At 55.1% G+C, this 18,954-nt stretch overlaps 2 protein-coding genes across 16 annotated transcripts in view; one reads left to right on the top strand and one right to left on the bottom strand.

Annotated features, from left to right (window-relative positions):
• Positions 1-6,741, top strand: part of RHCG (Rh family C glycoprotein) — a 44,114-nt gene extending 37,373 nt beyond the window's left edge. The window contains exons 11-12 of the transcript XR_002123747.1: positions 2,842-2,991; positions 3,661-6,741. The gene's annotated coding sequence lies outside the window, so the exon portion shown is untranslated. The remainder of the gene's footprint in view (positions 1-2,841; positions 2,992-3,660) is intronic.
• The window catches only part of TICRR (TOPBP1 interacting checkpoint and replication regulator), a 144,885-nt gene that overhangs the window by 99,209 nt on the left and 26,722 nt on the right, over positions 1-18,954 (bottom strand). The gene's annotated exons all lie outside the window — the stretch shown is intronic.

The raw sequence follows: 18,954 nt of genomic DNA, 5'->3' as shown, positions 1-18,954 counted from the left end.
TTCCCTGAGCCTTTGTGGAGGTGCCGGACCCTTCTCCCCACCCTCACCTCCCCTACTGATTCAGAAACTGGGAGCAGGGCCTGACAGTCTCCCCAGTTGAAGACCTAGCGCCCTGATTTATTTACCTATTCCCCTGTTGACTGACCTTCAAGTTGTTTCCAATTTCTGGTTATTAAAACATGTGCTATGACACATCTCTGTATGCGTGTTTTTGCGTCCCGTGAGAACATTTCCTCACCTCTCAAACTTTTCTCGGTCAGTGTTTCCCATCCGCTGTTCCTGACGCACTTTACAATCCGCATCTAAATTCCATCTCGGTGGTGTTACATTGTATATATGTTTTAATTTAGAAAGGATTGACATCTTGACAGGATTGAGTTTTCCCATCAAATATTGAAATTCTGCAGGCTTTTAGGTATAATTCACATAATTACATATAATTTAGGCAGGCTTTGTTACGATCCCAAGTATAACAATTGCCGGAGATATTATAATGGTCTTTCCCTGATTTTTATGAAACTAAGAACATAATCAAAGGGTCAAGCGTATGATCAGCTTTTTCTTCTTGGGGTGGTCTCATTTCTTACGTTGGCCTCTCAGCTGTGATTCAGGTAAGCTTATGTCTCTCTGGGGAAGAAAATTGCTTTTCTGGAAATCCCCCCATCTCTCATTGGCTCCGGCAGTTTTAAAGCATGGCCCCCAAATTCTTCCATACTTTCCCCATCGAGAGGTGAGGTCAGTGTCCTCCTCTTGAATCTGAGGTTGGTGACTACTTGACCAACAGAACATGACAAAGGTGACACTGTGTCAGTGTCCAGGCCCAGTCCTTAGGAAGCTGACACTTGCTCTGGAAACCTTGCTGCCATGTCAGGAAGTCCAAGCAAAGGGGCACGGGGCTCTCGGCCCACCGCCCGGACTGAGTGACCAGCGCATAGCCAGCACCCAGAGCCGTGTCAATGAGCCCTCTTGGCAATGGGTCCTCCAGCCCCATTCGTATTGCCCGGCTGATGCCACGTGGCACAAAGACAAGCGGCCCCCACTCGTTTCTGCCCCAACTACAGATTTATTGAGCGAAACAAAGGATCGCTGTTGTCTTCAAGGTTGAGGTGATTTGTTAGGCGGCAATAGATAACTGTGCCAATGCAGCTCATTTTGGTGCCTAAACCAATCACTGACGTGGGGACAGGGACGTCTGGGGGTGACTTCAACCAGGGCCCACCCCGTGAGGCTGGGGCTGGGGCTGCAGCTGGCTTCCCTTCCCTGAGTCAGGGACAAAATCAGAGCTGTGCCAGCAAGGATGAGGGGCTGCTGGGGACCAGGGGGGGGGGAGGGCAACCAACAGTGTCTGCTGAGGATGTCGGGTCCAGGAAGATGAGGGAACTGTCCCAAGGTCACACAGCCAGTATGCAGCAGACTTCAAACCTGGCCCCCTGGCCATCTGGACCAAGGCTGAATCTGTTGCTGCCCCAAACCACTCCTACTCCCCCTTTGAGGGTTTTCTGCAGTGTCCACCCCTCCTAGAAACCCTTCCTGGGTCCCCTTTCAACATGGACACACTCCCCATAGAGCACACATCGCAGCGTGTTTTCATCATGTACCTACATGGCTCCCCCCAGCACAATATCCATGAGAGGGCTTGGCACAGAGGAGAGGTTAGGTCCAGTGGAGTCCTAGCTTTTGTGGGGTTAGGGTCAATATTTAAGGCTGAACATACAGTATTGTCCAAATTGTCCCCAGCAAGCCTTTACATTCCCAGCAACTCAGCGTATGTGGTTTTGTATCACACAACTCTAAGAAGTAACATACATGTATCCACGGATACCAAATGTACCAATGCATACATAGCACGCAAGAACAAGTACATATTCAAATGTGTCTGTACACTATTTTGAATTAAACGCATTTTGAGCGTTTATGCACGTAATTAAATGCACCCAAGAAGGGGCCGGCCGAGTGGCTCAGTTGGTTAAGAGTTTGCACAAGAGTGTGAGCTCTGAGCAACAGCGGTTCGATGCCCAGCCCGAGCTGAGCAGCCGCTGAGCTGCCAACAGGTGGCAGGATGGCTCAGCTAAAAAATAATAATAATAAATAAAATAAAATGGTTCTAAATGCACCCAAGAGAAACAGCACTGTCAATGTTTGATAGAAGATGGGATCAATCAATGAATAACAAAAGGGATGGGTCCGTCCCATCCGTTCATCTTACCCCGCAAACCTCTCCCTTGCTGGTCAAGCACTGTTTGTCTTTCTCTTGTGCCTGAAATTTCCCCACTTGAGTCCCTGAGAACCAAGACGCCCATGTCAAGTGTTCCAAAGGCCACAGTTAGGAGCAGCACACAATCCGTGCTCTGGCCTCTCTGGTTGGCAATGGAAGGTCACTTAGCTGACCCCTTGGACATACCAGAAGCCAAACCTGGAAGAGGGAGGTGTGTGTGTGCACGTGCAGGTGTGCTAGCGTGCTTACACATGTGGGTACTTGTGAAAAGCTGCTTCATTAAGGACTTGGCCCTTCTGTGTGTCCCCAAGTGATGCCACCATAGGTTCCAGCAGGCAGAGCTGGCACAAATGCCAGCCAATAGCCCCAATCCCATTGGCCAAGGGGAGGGAAGGAGAAGGGAACCCCTTGCTTAGAGGGCAGCATTTCAATCCTGTCCCCTGGAGTGTGCCTGGGGATGTCGCAGGGGAGGAGAATTTTTGCTTTTCACGCGATCCCCTCCCATGCTGTCACAGCAAACATGTTTTTCATTTATCACCTTAAAAGCTAATAGCAGTCTTTGAAGAACTTCTTAAGAATTTGAAAAAAACCTGTCTCACCCGTTCCCATTGAAACTCCTTTGACAGGTTGGTGAGCTCCCCATCGTCAGGGCTTCCTGGATCCCAGCGAACGCCCCCAATTCCGCCTTTCAGAGCTCCTGGAACGGGTCAGTGCCGGAAGTCTGCCACTGACCCAGCGGACAGGTAGTGCTGGCTTCACCTGGACTTCATGTGCAGGTGAGCGTGGGCCCCAGGTGTCAGAGCAAAGAGCAAATCAGGGAGGGGGCTGATTCTCGCCCTCACAGACGCGCCCCAGGGCTGAGAACTGCGGAGGTGGCGTTGCCATGGGAGGCTGGAAGCGGGGACCGCGGGGCACCTGGGGCTGTGCACCCCCACCTTGTCTTCTTGCCTCTTCTCTCCTGTGGTCTCTTTCTGTCTCCCGTCGGTATCTGTCTGGCTTTCTCTGTGTCAGCCTTGCTCTCTGCGTCTCTCCCTCCATCTGTCTCCTTCTGTCTCTCCCCGCACCATGCCCAGTCTCTTCTCTCTCTCTCTCTCTTTGATTTTCCCTCTATTTCTCTCTCTTTATCTGCCTGATTCCCTCCCTTCCTTCCTCCCTCCTTTCCTTCCTCTCTCTCTCTCTCTCTTTCTCTTTCTGTCTTTCTCTCTGTGTCTCTGTGTCTCTGTGTCTCTCTCTCTCTTCCCTCTCTCTCTTCCTCTCTCTCTCTCTCTCTCTCTCTCTCTCTCTCTCTCTCTCCTCCCTCTCCCCCCTCCTCCGACTCCTCCCCATCCCTCGCGCCCTCTCTGGAGGGTGATCTGTGCGATCATGCCAAGCCCAGAGGGAAGGTCAGGGCACCCTGCAGGGATCGGTACAGACTGTCATTAACCTGTCACTTCTGCCTCTGGCAGAGAAACAGCGGGACTCAGGAAAGGCAAAGAATTGCAGTCACTGGAGAGGGGACATCTCAGCTGGGGCTGACAACTGAAAGCAGAAGCCACGCAGTCAGAGGGCTGCAGACATGTCCCAGGGCACCAAGGACAACTGGCGTGGCTTCCTTCTGGACACCAGCCCTACATCGCGACCCTCTTCTGACTTCTGGGCAAGGGGGGAACCTGTGCAGGGGGAGAACTGGGGCTGGGGGCTACATCCAAGCCCCCTTGCCTGCAGCCTTGGGAACAGAGGAAGGGGACTCAGGGAGGCCAAAAGCAAAGGTCTCAAACTGAACAGCCTATGGGCTACGTATGCCACCCCTCTAACTGTGGCCTCAAAATACAAATCTGCGTTTTTCAATTGGCAAATTTCACCTTTAAAAAATGTTTTCTCTTGAGGACCTGGCAACACTGGACTACGGCAGACCATTGCACACTCCCCTGTCCTGGGGGGTCCCTCCTCCTTGAACCTGGATACCTCCTTACAGTTACCTGCCCAGCCTCTGATAGAGCAGAGAGAGTCTCTGAGCAGGAGAAAGGCCTTAGCTTTCACATCCATATAATGGGTCGTTACGTGAGTCCAGCGTTAAGATTGATCTTTTTGAGCATCTGACGAAAGACATGGACCCTCTCCCTAGAGAAAAGGACCTATGTACAGATTTGCACAGAATTTGAGAGGTTCACATGTCCGTCCCCCTGGGAGCCATGGACCCCAGGCTAAGAACCCCCTCTGGGCGCTAAGGTCCCTTCTTCCTCTCCCTCAGCTGAGTCCAGGCTCAGGTGGACCCACCAGCTCAGGCCTGACTGCCCGGGCCACCCCTTCTCTCAGTAAAACAGAAGAAACTCTCCCCATCCTTAGAGGCTGCCGGGGCCAGGCTGGCAGCCGCCCATCGCCCATGGATATGCAGGAGGGGTCCCCGGGCTGGTGCTGGATTAGCATAAAGCCCTCGGGATGTGAAGGCCCACCGGGAGGCCTGTGTGTGCAGCGCCTGCCTTTGTCCCAGGCCCAGGACCGGTAGGACGGCCCAGGCGGCTCATACACTTTTGACTGCCAGATGAAAGGGGGCCACATAAAGAGGCTGCCTGGGCCGAGCATGGGGGCGCTTTGTGTCCCTCCAGACGGAGTTACAGACGTCTGTGAAACGTCAATTACAGCTGAATAAAGACGTCTGCTCCGTCCAGACGCGCCTCCTTTCAGCTGGGGAGGTGTTTCCAGGCCAGGCCTGGGATGCCTTTGGGAACCTAATTTGGCGATTGTGACTCTGGAAGCGGCCCTGGCATTCATCAGTCCGGGGAGGATGGGAACAGGCTGAGCTGGCCTGACCCAGCCCTGGGGGGTGTCCTGGAATGCGGGGTGGGGGGAGAAAGGAGCAGCTCATCCTCCAGGCCAGGCCAAGCCTTGGGGAGGGGACGGGCAGCGGGGCAATCTGGGAGCCACACAATCCCCCTGTATCAGTCAGGCCTCCTTCCCAGGCCTTCGTCAGTGCCAGGCTGGCCCAGTGCCTCTGCAGCTACTGGCTTGGATCAGGGTTCACTTCCTCCTGATGGGCTCTTGCCTGAGATTCAAGTCCCGGGACCACCAGAGATGCCTGCTGCACTGATGTCCCTGAGCCACCGGGCCAACCTGGGGACCACCACCCTTCAGCCCTCCTGCTGTGTGAAATGAATAAGGCTGCATTTCTTTAAGCCCTTGTCCCATCCATCAGGCTGCTGGTTACTTGCAGCCAGAAACAATCCTACCTGACAGAGCAGGACGACTCGGGGCTTATATTCCTAGTTTTGTACTTTCAGAGTGGGAGAAGAGACTGTGCCACTGACAGCCACCTTGAGGGGAGGTGAGGACCTGGGACAGAGCACTGATTCCGGGCACAGTGAGCTGAGCTGCCCCTTCCGGGCAGGCGGTTACCCCGGCGGTGGCCTTGCCCCGAGAGACCTGATTCTTGGGGGGTCTTGGGCAGTACAGGTATTTCCTGAGGACCCCCAAGCTCCCTGGGACATCTGTCCTGAAACGTGTCCAGCAGGACCAGGCGACGGACCCTTTGGGCTACAGAGCATGTGTCACACTCTGAGCAAAAGCCAACGGGCCGCCTTTTACAGGGTAGAGAGCAGAACCCGCTCTAATAACGAGTGACCTTGCTGCTTACTGAGCACCTACTGTGTACCTGGGTGGACCCCCTCAGAGCTCAGAGGCGGTCCCCTCAGTGGCACAGGGAAGAGCACGGCCACTAGGCCAGCCTGCCAGATGTGATCCTGGGGCTGCCGCTTCCCAGGTAGGGGACCTGAGCAAGCAAGCTGACTGCTCTGTGCCTCCTCCGTGTGCATACCTGCCAGTGTTACCGACACATTCTAGGACCGACCCTGGCACACCGTGAGCAGGCAGCAGGCTGGGTTTTGAGTCCAGGGGGGGGTCTGTCGCCTGAGCTCACATACTCTCGGCTTCTCTTAGTCCCAAGGGATGTGGGCCCTTGTTCCCCAGTTGGGTCTAAACTCATGGAAGGTGTTGGCTCAGGACAGGTGAGCCCAGTTCCCTCTCTCCCTGTCTCCCACTCACCACTCCTCAGTCCGTTCCTAATGGCGGTCAAGGTATCCGTGACCTGCGGACGGGCCCACGCAAGGCCTGTGTGCATGTGTGTGCGCCCCAGACACATACGGTTGCGGCCAGGGCCTTGAACCACTGTGACGCTCTGAAGGTGTGACGAGGTGGCCCACAGCGACGCCTGGATTACGGGGTGAGTCCCAACATGAGACTGGCCAAGTAAGAAGCAGCCAAGGAAGCTGGAATATCCCTGAGGAAGGAAAGGGGACTGCAGTCTGCACCGGACACCCCTGCAGACAGGCCGTAAGTGGTGCCGTCTCGTGGGCACCTCCCATAAGAGTGGGTCCCCACTGGGGGGGGGGTGCCCTTGAGAGAACTGGGACCAGCTGATGGGGTGGTGACATTGTATGAGCCTGTACGTAAGCATGTACCATATCAACGGAGGCATCTAAGATCATTCGTATTTCATTCTTTTGGCTAGCTAATACTTTCACCTGGTATAAAAATAAAAAGGTTTCTAGCAAGAAGTCTCCTCCCCGTCCTTGTCCCCATCTGCCGCGTTCTCACTACTCCCTAAAAAGATAACTGTTATTCGTTTCTTATGTATCCTTCCAGAGTTTCTCCATACATAAACAAACCAATACAAACTGGTGCTCTTATTTTTCCCTCATTTTACTCAGCTTCAAAGTATCGTTTCAGCCTTTTGATTTTACAAATATCACTGCAACAAATAACCGTGCACACGAATCGGATCTCACAAGTGTGAGTGTATCTGTAGGATGACTTTCTACTTGTGATTTTGCCCTATCTCGCCCAATTGTCCTGCATGGGACAGGTGCCACCTCCTACCCACAGGATGTGATGTCTAGGATCTTGGCAAGGGCGGGTCTCTCTCTGGTGAGAGAACACATCCTGCTTGGGCAGCAGTGATGGGCCTTTCAGGCTCCCAGCCCAGTGAGCCTGTGCAGGGGTCTTGCACGGCCACCCGAGGCAGCCCTGCTCACGCCTGAGTCTGTTCTGTCTCCTGCCTCTTCCTCTGGCACAGTTATAAGGAGGGAGCTGCCCCCATCCCCAACCACCACTGCGCGCGCGCGCACGCACACACACACACACACACACACACACACACTGGTCTGTGAAAATGCAGAGCAGAGCCCTGAAGGAAGAGTGTCTGCCCAGGTTTACTCGTGCAGCAAGCCATGAGCGGGTTTACCCCGCTAAGTGCTATATATGTGACATGTGATCTTGGCCAAGTCCCTTAACCCCTGGGCCCCAGTGTCCTCTTGAGTAAGATGAGAGGTATGGACACTGGGTTCCGTATTGAGTGCTAATGACGTATCATCCCCAAATCATGTTGCCAGTCCCTGTCTGCATGGAAAAGAAAACACTTCGGTGGGCTGGTCACTGTTGGCACTCAGTTGCAAGGATGGGAGATCGATCCAGAGAGCCCTGTGCGAGCGGCGAGGGGCTAACTGGGTGTGTACTTTCCTGAGTGTTCAGTGAGGGGTCCCTGTGACCTCCCGCCAACCACAAGCCTAGGTTTGGGATCAGTTCGAGCTTGTTTGAAATCCTCCTGGGCCCACTAACTCATTCTGTGAATGTGTGCCTCCCATTTACCCCTTTGGAGAAATAAGCTACCTTCACGCTTCTCTCAGGTGGCCACTGTGAACATGGGAAGAGATCTTATTACGAAGGTGCTGGGCGTGTAGAAAGTGCTCGACAAAACCGTCATCTGTGTTCCTAGGAGTTGCCCAGAGCCAGCGGCTGGGCTGCCAGGCCCAGGTGGGGCTTGGAGACAGACCCGCCAGTGCCCCCAAGCCAGGCCACCGGCGAGTGCGGCGTGGAGCAGGGGCCCTGCGCGCTCTCCAAGGCGTCTGGACAGCAGGCCAGGAGGCAGCCCAGGACCAGTGACAGCTGGGAAGGTTTAATTGCTCCTCCGTGGCTTGCGAGGGCCTCCCTCCCTTGCCAACGATCTGCATTTCAATGTGAGGAGAGTGGAAAGTAGGATGCTGCTCCAAGGGGTTACAATGATTAATCATTTAAAAAGCAAGATCTTAATTACAGGCCGCAATTTTTGCTATTTAAGGAGTCCATTAGTTGCCAGAAAGAAGAAGAAAAAATTATCACAGGTTATTCTCCTCCAAAAGTAGAGAGGGGGGAGGCATGGTGGGGGGGGGGAATCAGCTGCTGCTCAGAGATTGGGGCCGGAGAGGGGGCGGAGGCAGGGTCCCACCCCAGGAAGAGACCTGGCCCCAGCAGGATGGGCCCTGCCATGGTGCCCGAGCAAAGCGAGAAGAATGCTCCTCCGAGTCAGGGAGGCTGGTGCAGGGAGGTGGTGCCAGCATAGGAACTTCCTGCCCGCTCTCTCCCCAGCTGGGGGCCTGGCTGGCATCCCACCTGTGGGTGCCCCTGGAGGCTTCCTCCTGGGCGTGGCCGCTGGTGGTCAGCTCCTCCCCCACCCCATGACCCCTGACCCCACCCTGCTCAGGATGTGGGGTTAATTGCCAGGCCCTCCCCTCTGACCCCTCTGTGGGTTTTAGCCTTGTCCTGTCTCTCAGCCCCCAGGGTGTACAAAGGGGCACTGGGTGTGGGCGGGGGTGGGGGGGGGAGCGTTAGGAGTCAGATAAAAACAACCAAGCCTCTTTAGTGGATTAATTTACTGATCCTCAGGAGGTTCAAAGATCAGGAGATCAAGTGCCTGTGGCCTCAGACATTTCCGGGCAAGGGACCCGGAGGTCTTCCTCCACCTAGAAGCCTGGGCATGAGCCCACCATGGAGGAGGCCTGGGCTCTGGCTGGCAGCCCCTGTATCCCAGAAAGCAGCCCCAGCAACCAGGGGGCTCCACCAATGCGGGGGGCCAGCCGCAGGATGCCAGATGGTCGTGGGCCTGATGTTACGAGCGCCATCAAAATTAATAACTCAGATGACTCGAACTGGGAAGTGTGAGCTGGAACCGGGGCCCAAACGCTCTGTATTCCTATGACACCATATGTTGAACACAAGCTTGCAAACAAGTTGCAGAGTTTACCAGCGGACCCAGAGGAAAGGTTTCTTCCCTGCCAAGCCTTGCTTGATACTGGGAATAAAATAAATGAAATCACTTCTGTAAACAGTCCCTCCTGCCAGACTGATTAAATGCCTCTGAGTGTGTGTGTGGGTGTCCATCAGCCTCGTCTGTTCTAACATTTAGGCCCCCAGAGGGCAGGCTGCTAAATGGGTTTGAATGGTAATCCCAGGGATTTGGGGGTGGTGGGGGGGAGGAGACTCAAGCCACAGAGTACCCATATGGGTTTGAATTCAAAATAACCACACTGATTTTGTAGTGGCTCTGCCTCCAACTTCAGACCCTACCACCCCCCCGCAGAGAGCGGAGAGTGTTTGTCCCTTTAATTGCCAGGTTCCCCATGTCCTGGGGGTGAGCGCACAGGCCCTTACCCATCTTCCCCATCCCATTCCAATGCTGACTAATTGCAGGGCTAGGCACCCAAAACAAGCTGGACCACGTTATTTCTGATGTTGGCTCTTTTCACTGGTGGCTGCCTTGAAACCACAGTAATCAGCAGCTTTCAGCTTGTCGCTCTCCTGACAGTCTTTACTTAGACCAGGAAATGGCAAATATGATGGAAATGAGAACTTTATTATCTGTTTCCTTCTTTCTAAGAGAGGGGGACTGGGGCACGGTGAGGAGGGCCTGGCATCAGATGCCACCTCTGCGGGCAATGGTGGATCACAGCCCAGGGCCTGCCGGCCACACCTCCATGCACAAGTTGCCTACCCAGGTTCCTCCTGGGCCACTGGGTACTGTCCACCCTGCCCTCCCGCCTGAATGTCCCCGACTGGGGAACTGCTCTAACCTCAGGGAGTCCTGGAGACTCTCAGGGCCAGCCAGCCCCTCCCGACGGGGCCTGTGCCCATGCATGCTGTCAGCCCAAACAAGTCTTGTGCGAACATTAGGAAAGGGTGCCCGCTCTGGACTGGATTTTAACCCCCCTTCCCCTCTCAATCTTCATGGCAAGCCCTGAACAAGCAGGTTATCTTACACGTGGGGACTGACACTCCCTGTTCTAAGGCACGCAGCCACAGGGGCCTCCCAGGGCCCAGAACGCACTGTCCTATACTCCCAGGCGGACACCCCAGCAGGCTGCCAACCCACCCCCACAAAGACTTAGGGGGACTCCAGACCCAGCCAGGAAGGGAACAGGTGGCCCTGGACAGCCTGAACACCCCTATCTCCAGCAGCCTGGGGAGCTCCCGCCCCTGGGTGGGAGCCAGAGAGGTGGGTGGCTTTTATTGATGCTGAGCTCTGTTTTCTGTTTGTGTGAAGCTTTATATTTTCAAAGCACATTCACGTCCATGATCCTGTCTGAGCCCCTCAAATCAGCCTGCAAGGGGGGCCGAGGCAGGGCGGTCCCGTCCGTTTGAAAGATGGCGCCCCAGAAGCTCAGAAAATGAGGCTCACACATCTCCTACCTGGCAAAGCTGAGGCTGGGGCCCGGTGCTAGTTTCAGAGGGTCCTGGAGCCCCTCGGGCTGGGACACAGAACCCCGTGGGATCAGGGACCTGGTGCCGCCCACTGTGCCCACCCACCCACGCAGATCCTGGCGGCTTGGTCACCAGCTCATTCACCTCACATTTCCCAGAAGCAGTGCATGTGACAGGACTGACATACCCCCATCAGGAAGGGACTAACCTCTCTGGGCCTCGGTTTCTTCACCTGTAGAATGGGCTTCATAATAAGATTATCACTAATCTTAGCGTTTAGTATTAACTCTTAGTAACAATCCAAAGGGTCATTGCAGCAAGGCAAGGCCCATATAAGGGGAAGCCCAGTGGAGGGGCAGCTAGCTCAGCCAACAGGCTCTCCTAAAGGTGACCTCTTAAGACCGGCTGCATATTCGGGGGGCAGTCAGAAAGTCTGGGTGTGGCAGCTATCCAGCACAGGGAGGTAAGTGTTAGGGAAGGGATCCCCTCTTCTCATCCAAGTGGAGGTGCCATAGGGGCTAGCTGGTGCTGCAGGGAGCCCCATAAGTGCTCCCTCTCGACCTGAGCCCCTGTCCTGGGAAGGTGTTGCCCCTAGACGCTGAGCCCTGTTGAGCTGGTGACCCAGTACAGGACAAGGAGGGGGATCCCTGACAGCCCTCCCTGAATCCTCTCCTCTGAGAGCCAAGAGCCCTGACTGCCAGTAATCTGCTGTGTGAACTCACAAAAGTCCCTTCCCCTATCTGGGCCTCGGTTTCCTCATCTGTCAAATGGACCTCCTCCTCTTAGGCCCTGGTGTTTGCACACATTTAGTCTGGGGTGCTCAGCGGGCCAGCAACAGGGGTCCCTGCTGCCAGGATCCCTTACTGCCCCCCTACACAGAGGGCCTGGGACCTACAAATGCAAGGGACGCCATGTGAAGGGCAAGATCCTGGTTGCTGGGCCAAACCCCCAGCCCCCCCGCCAGCCCCCAAACCTGCTGCTCTGCTCCAAATTGGCTCAGCCAGAGTCAGGCCCTCTTTGGGCCTGGCAAGAGGCCTGAGCTGAGTGCCTTCCCTCAGCAGGGGGTAGCCCCTGGTCCTCCCACATCTGACAGGCCCCTTTCTGCTCCAACGGGCAGTTGGGGGTTGGGGGTGTCTCTGGCTGGCTGCCTCCCTTCTTTCCCACTTCATGCCTCACTCCTGCAGCTGTGGCTGCACCCCCCCCCACCTCTCGGTGGGCTTTTATCAATGCTGAATTCATGTGACATCTCAGAGGGAGGGCTCCTGGGTGGGCGGACAGATGGGAGGGAGGGAGGTTCCAGGCCCCCTACCGGGTTCTCCCAGGACGCTCCTCTGCCCTCATTTGCAGGGTCCTGCCGCCTGCTGCCCTCTTTCTGGAAGAGTGGTTAAAGCACAGTCTTAGGGGTCAGAGCCCACGGCCTTGCATTCCATGCACGAGCTGTGAGACCTTGAGAAAGTCACTGACTTCGCTCCGCCTTAGCTGTCGATGGGGTAACACCGGTAACACTGAACGCTGTCATTTGGGCACAGGGCTGAGCACTCCCGCATTTAAAGGACTTCCTCTTCCCTTCTCCCTCCTTCGGCACAGGGCAGCTGCAAGGACCCCGGAGACATGACCTCTGGCCCACTCCCCAGCCTTACCCCACTCTCCAGCTGCCTCTTGGGGTGGCCCGCACTCGGTCCACCCTAACCTGCTGGCTTGTCAGCAAACCCTCTGACAACGCTTTTGCAGTAGGTGAACGGAGCACACAGTATGTTCCTGGAGTCTCCCCCCCCCCCGACGTTTACAGCAGGAATGCCGTGTGTGTCCAGGGATGGGCACTGGAGGACCAGTGAGCTGCTGGCCTGTGTGAATGGCTGGGTCCCGGGGGTGGGGGAGCTGATGTGGGCTAAATGAACAGGTCTTGGGGTCTGGGTCTCCGGCTGCTTGGGAGGGGCAGGAGGCTGCCTTCACGGGGAGCCTGGGAAACCCTCTCCCTGCCAGGCCACAGGCAGGGGTGGGAAGTCAGGGCCATGGGGGCTTTGTGCCCTACACAATTGCAGCCGCTCTTCGGGATAAAGGGACAAACAAAGGGGCCTTCGGAAATGGCCACACTGCTCAGCACCCGGAGAGGCCCCAGGAAGCCAGCTCTCACTAACCGCCCACCCAGGCATCCTCCCAACGGCCCCACCCCACCCTGCCACGGGGGGCCCAGCTGGGCCCCAGCCACCCACAGCCTGGGCAGCTGCGCTGGGAGTTAATGAAAGCTGAGAGAACACCCGCCCCGCTGGCCAGGGGGCCCCGGAAAGTACCAGAAGAGCCCCCAGCACGGGCAGGTGGGAGAGTTAAAATGCTGCTTTCTTACTTCCAGGAGAGCAACAGGAACTGGTGACGGATGACAGTGGGCTTCCGAAAGGCCTTCAGGCCTCTAGTGAGGGGTGGGACTCCTGGGGGGTGGCTGGATTGCAAATGGCACGCAGCTCAGGAGACTTAGACACATTTCCTCTTCTAAACACCCCCACAACTGGCCAATCGCACTGACAAGACCCATGTCCTTAGCCAACGGAGGTGTCAGATAGGAATCTCACTCAAGGGGCCTGGTACCATGGAAAGCATCCTGGAAGTGCCCAGAACTCAGGCGTCAGGATGCCTGGGCGCTGCAGCTCTGGCTAGGTGACCTCAGTGGCTTCGTAACCCAGTGAGCTTCAGTTTCTTCATCGCTAAATGGTGCTTGTGTAGAAATGGTGCTTGTGAGATGGGGTGTGCGTTACAGGAGATGAGGAGTGCCAGGCCCCTCCCACAGGCGAGGCTCTATACATAGCAGCTACATTTCTTAGGTCCTGTTTGTGCAACGATCATTCGTTCTCCATTAGTTGTTATGCCCAAAAGTAGTGCTCACACTAAGGTTTCTGGACTTAGAGCGGGGTCCTGGCCCCTGGCTGCAGGCACCTCTGGGTCCCAGCCCACCCTGGGAGCAGGGAGTCTGCCAGGCCCCCAAGAGCAGCAGAGGGAGAGCCTGGTTGGCTCGGGTGAGGACGGCATAATGTCCCCTTTTTCCGGCAGCTGGCAGAGCCTGCCAGGCCCTGAGCTTCTGAATGCCCATTGGAGCCACACACTGGACTGTGTTTCCCAGGCAGCCCTGTGCCAGGGCCGCCACCACCCAGAGAGAAGGAGTCTTTCTTCCCTGCTGACCAAAGCCAAGGCTCCCAAAAGAGCATCAGCGGCAAGCGGGGCTGACCTTTGTTCAGGAAATTGAGGCTTGGGAACCTCGGAGCTGGGAAGGGAAGTGTGTCACCCCCTTTGTGAGTCAGGCCTGCTCCGTCCTGACTCTGAAGCTCCAGGATTCCCAGCCGCTTGGCTCGTGGCCTCTGGCCCCCACTCCACCCACTAACTATTCATCAACGGGCTCTGAAGACCTTTCACAAGGCTCATCCTGCTGCCTGGACAGGGACTTGCATTGAAGCCTGCGTAGGGCTGAGTTTGGAGGGAGGGAGAGCTCTCACTGGCGTGCCTGTGCACACTTGGAAGGTGGCGGAACTGAGACCCAGAGAGATGACTGATGTGCCAGGGGAGGGGCACAGATCTGTCTCCAGAGGCCGCTGCAGGAGTACGGTCCTGTGTGGCTCCCGGGCCATTTGCTCTAAGGTCTCATGCCCCTAGCACGTGTAAGGGGGAAACCAAGGTGACCTCAAGAGGGCTGAGTCACTCCTGACAGTCCAACTAGGGGTCAGCGGATGAGCAAACGCAAGACAAGCTGGGATCTTGGGAGGACAGGCGGGCACTGGGAAGACAGTCTCAGAGACATTTTTTGTGTGGCTTTTAGGAAAGCCAGGCTGTGGGGTGCCCTCCCCATCAGGCCAGCTCTGGGGGAACCCTAAGCTGGAAAGCTGGGGGTAGTGACACCCTTTCCTGAGCCCATGCACTGCAGTGCCCCCTCCCAGGCCAGAGAGAGGGAGCGGGAATGAAACCGGTCACCAGGTGCCTGCCTTCATTCTATACCTCCAGGGCTGAAGGCAGACAGCAGGGAGGCTCAGAAGTCATATCCCATACCAGGAACAAGTTTCTGGGGCAACAGATACCCCCCTCCGACACCCTCACCCTTCTACCCTAGGTGTTGAGTCTGTGCAGGGGCAGGACGAGGCAGCTCCCAGCAGGAGGCTCTTCCAAGGGAGGCGTATGTGGAGAAACAGTGGTGGGATATCTGCAGTGAAAGGGAAGCTTGAGACCATGATGGTCAACCCTCTCCTTGGACAGAAGAGGAAACTGAGCCCAGACAGGGGCAGGGACTGAGCCAAGGCCACGTAGCCTGTTAGCTGCAGTGCTGAGATTTACCCCCATTTCCTCTGACGCCCAGCCCTCGGGGGCCTCCGCCTGGCCACATGGAAGCTCTGCTTGACCCACTCCTGAAGCCAGGAGATGACCTCCAGGGGCCCCTCCACCTGCCTCAGACAGAACTGTCAGCCATTCATGGCTTCAGAAGGATTATGGGTAGGGTTCACGAGGAACTCTGCATCCCAGGCCCTGAGGACAGAAGTGGAGGGGAGGTTTTTTTCTAGGCCTCTGGGCACTTGCCTGGCCCAGGAAGGCTCAAAGAACCACCCATGTCACAGGCCTGTGAGCTGCCCTTCCCATCGCACAGTTCCCTCGTCCCGGCAGCACGGGAGAACCACCAGCTCACCCAGCCTCACAATACCGATGTACTCACAGGAATAGAATTTCAGATTTGATGACATGAAAACAAAACGACTTACACGAGGCAAAAAAATACCTTAGAGGAAGCTAAAAGTGACATTTGGAAGAAAATGTCAACAGCACAAGTAACAAGGGGAATAGTGTCTATAATACATAAAGACTTCCTACGAATTAATTTTTTTAAAAGGTGAGTAGCCCAAGGGGAGATTATAGCAGGAAAGAGGTGTCCTGTGGTAGGAGCAGCTAGACCCATCTGAGTGAGTGCCCTGGGGAGGGGGCGTGTTCTCTCTCAATGGGCACAGGACCAGCCTACCCCACCTCCACCTCCTCTCTCTGTCTGGCTGAGGGATGTAAGTTCTGTGTCAGCGAGAAAGACACACACACACACACACACACACACACACGCAGTTTAAGGAAGCTCTCCTGAGAGCCCCTCTGAGTACATTCTAAAATTTTTCCATCCTAGGAGGGGACCTCAGGAGTAGACCCTGAACCCTATGAGAAACAGTTGAGCGTGAAGGCTGGCATGGACGCTGGGGGTCACCTCCCCACCTCACTTCCCTCCTCCTGCTTGCTAACAGAACCCCAGTTTTGTTCAGGCAGCCACCCCAGACCACGTCCAACAAAGGATTCCTGGCTGGACCAGACCAGAAGTTTCCCAGAGGGACAGCAGTATCCCCAGGGACGCGTATATTTCTTTGGGATATTTTGGCTATCTTACTGATGGGGACGCTGTGGATATTTGGTGAGCAGGGGTGGCGGCTAGAACTTCCTGACAGTCGCGCATAACAAGCTTTGGCCTGGATCCCACATGACTTTCAAATGTCCCACTGGATAGAGACACAGGTGAAAAATCTGAGCCTAGGCTCTAATCCCACTTTACGTATTAACAGAAAAGTTTTTTGGTACAGCTTTTATTTATTTATTCTTTTAAAGGGACAGGATTGCAAGGGTTCTTTTTTTTTTTTTAAAGATTTTTATTGGGGAATTGGGGGAAGGGGAACAGACAAGTTGCTGCCCTTTTGTTCTTCAGTCTAGTTGTGGAGGACGTTGCTTCACTGGCCCGAGTTGGCACCATCACTGCGCTCTTCCCAGGCGAGGCAGATCAGTCGCCGGCTTCTAGACGGCTGCTCACGCTGGCTGCTGGCTACACATAGTAGCCCATGGCAACCCACTGCAGCAGGGGCTGCAGCCTACGCCGTCGCCAGAGACTCATGGCAGCCCAGCTCCAGGTTGAGCTGTTGTTCAGCATCTTAGCTGTGGAGGGCAGTGTCACTGGCCCTCATATGTGGGATCCGAACCGGGGTCCTCTGGCGTCCCAAGCCAGCTCTTAACCAACGCGCCACTCGGCTGGCCCTCTAATACATTTTAACGTGGTAAACGAGCGATGTCTTGCAATTGGAGCAGTCTGTTTCCGGAACGAATTATGCTTGCAAACCAAGGCATTACTGTATTTAAAATAGTTAAGGTTAGTCATTCCCCAGGTGACATGCAAAAGCAAACCAGATCCTGTCTGGAGGAGCACACATCCAAGCATCATACTCTAAGGAAGCTTATGCTCTGTGTTGTTTAGCATCTTCCCAAGAGGTGTCATTTCAACCCAGTCAGGTACCAGTGGCATTTTAGTCACCCAAACAACCCACCTCTAACTGTCTGCATCCATTGCTGCCATATTCATGGAGATTTTACGTGCAGGTGACGGCGCCTAATTGTTTCACTGGGTCCTCTAGCATACATTTTGAAGTACATATTATTTTATTATACATTTCCTTTTGGCTTTCCTTTATAGTTAAGGCATTTAATGATATTGTTGCAATTATGTGAGCAAGTGGGTTCTATTTTCTACAAATTGCATCAGGATAGTGATATCTGTCATGGAAAGGGGGAGCTGGGCCTGGTGGGATGGGGACTGAGCCAGCCAGTGCCATCTGCCCTGGTAATGGGGCCATGGGTTGGGTGGAGTGTTTTCGCTCAGTCTCTCTTTGGTGTGAACTAGCAGGCAACCACGTGGCCCTGGTGGCTGCTGGCAGCCACCTTGTGATCATGAAGGGGGGTGTTCTTGAGGATAAAGCCCACCTAGAGGACAGAGATGGAAGACCTGGGTCTTTGGTGACTGCACTGAGCCCTGAGGCTACAATGTCCAAGGAAGCCCCTCATCTGGATCTCCAGCTCTGGGAGATGCATCCCTATTGGGAAGGCAGCGGTACCCAACTGGCATGAAGGGTTTACATTAAAATGGCACTACAGCCTCAGTTTCCCCTTCACGAAGCGGATTCCTGGTGAGCAGGATACACCCTCTTACTGCGGATTCCAACATGGCTGTTGATGTTTCTCACCCTTTAAAGGTCACCAGGAGCCATATCTCAGCCGGGACAGCAGCTGCTGCAGCGGGTCTAGCAGAAAGGCCTCCAAAGGAGTCTAGGTCTCCATAAGAACTTGAGGTTGAGTGTCCCCAAGCAAACTAAGAGCAGACCCTCAGGCCCATGCCACAGAGAAGCAGCTTGGAAAAATCACAGCCTGCTCGGCACATCTGGAAGGGACTTGAGAATCACCAGGTCCAGTTCCCTCATGTATCAGTCAGGCTAGGCATTGTTATGCTACAGTAACAACCGCCCCCCCCCCCCGCAATTTTAGTGGCTTAAAGCAACATTGTTCATTTCTTACTCATGTTTACCTGTCCACGGCTGGCGAGAGGCCTCTGCCCGGCAGAGTCACTTTAGGGACACAGGCTGAAGGGATTGACCCGTACTTCCTCAACTGCCAAGGCTGAGAAATGAGAACCTGGCAAACCGCAAACTAACTGTCCCTTAAATCTGCTCCAGGAAATTGTCACCTATCTCTTCCACTCATATTTCGTTGGCCAAAACAAGTAACTTGGCCATTGGCTGCCTTCACCAGGGTTGGGGTGTATAATCCTCCTGTAAGGAGGGTCAGTAAATATAGGGGACTGAATACAGGGGACAGTGCTACACAGTTTCCCACACCTGTGTGCAGTCTATGTGGCCACGCTGATTCTGCCTGGGCTCCCAGGAGAGCCTTTCCATGAGAGCAGGTCTGACAGTGCCTGCTCCCAGATGAGAAGTTCAAATTCCCAGCCCGGCCATCAGAGCCATGGCCCCTGCCCGCTTCTCCAGGTCCTCTCCCTCTATCCCCCACTTAGTCATTCATCCATCAAGATTCACCAGGGGCTATGTGTGACCACTATGCCAAATGCTTGGCACGAAGGCATATTGAAGACCACGCCTGGACTATCGTGGCTAATTCACTATGAAAAATGACAACAATTTAAATGCTGATCCAGGGCCAGTCGTGTGGCTCAGCTGGTTAAGCGCTCGCTCAAGAGTGCAAGCTCTGTGGGCCGGCCAAGTGGCGCGATGGTTAAGAACTGGCTTGGGATGCCGGAGGGCCCCGGTTCAGATCCCACATATGAGGGCCAGTGACACTGCCCTCTACAGCTATGATGCTGAACAACAGCTCAACCTGGAGCTGGGCTGCTGTGAGTCGCCTGCGACGGCGTAGGCTGCAGTCCCTGTGGCAGTGGGTTGCCATGGGCTACCGTGTGTAGCCAGCAGCCAGCGTGAGCG

Source organism: Hipposideros armiger, unplaced genomic scaffold (genome assembly GCF_001890085.2).
Source record: "Hipposideros armiger isolate ML-2016 unplaced genomic scaffold, ASM189008v1 scaffold_48, whole genome shotgun sequence".
In the NCBI taxonomy this organism is placed as follows: domain Eukaryota; kingdom Metazoa; phylum Chordata; class Mammalia; order Chiroptera; family Hipposideridae; genus Hipposideros; species Hipposideros armiger.
This window is presented reverse-complemented; position numbering and strand designations above follow the sequence as displayed.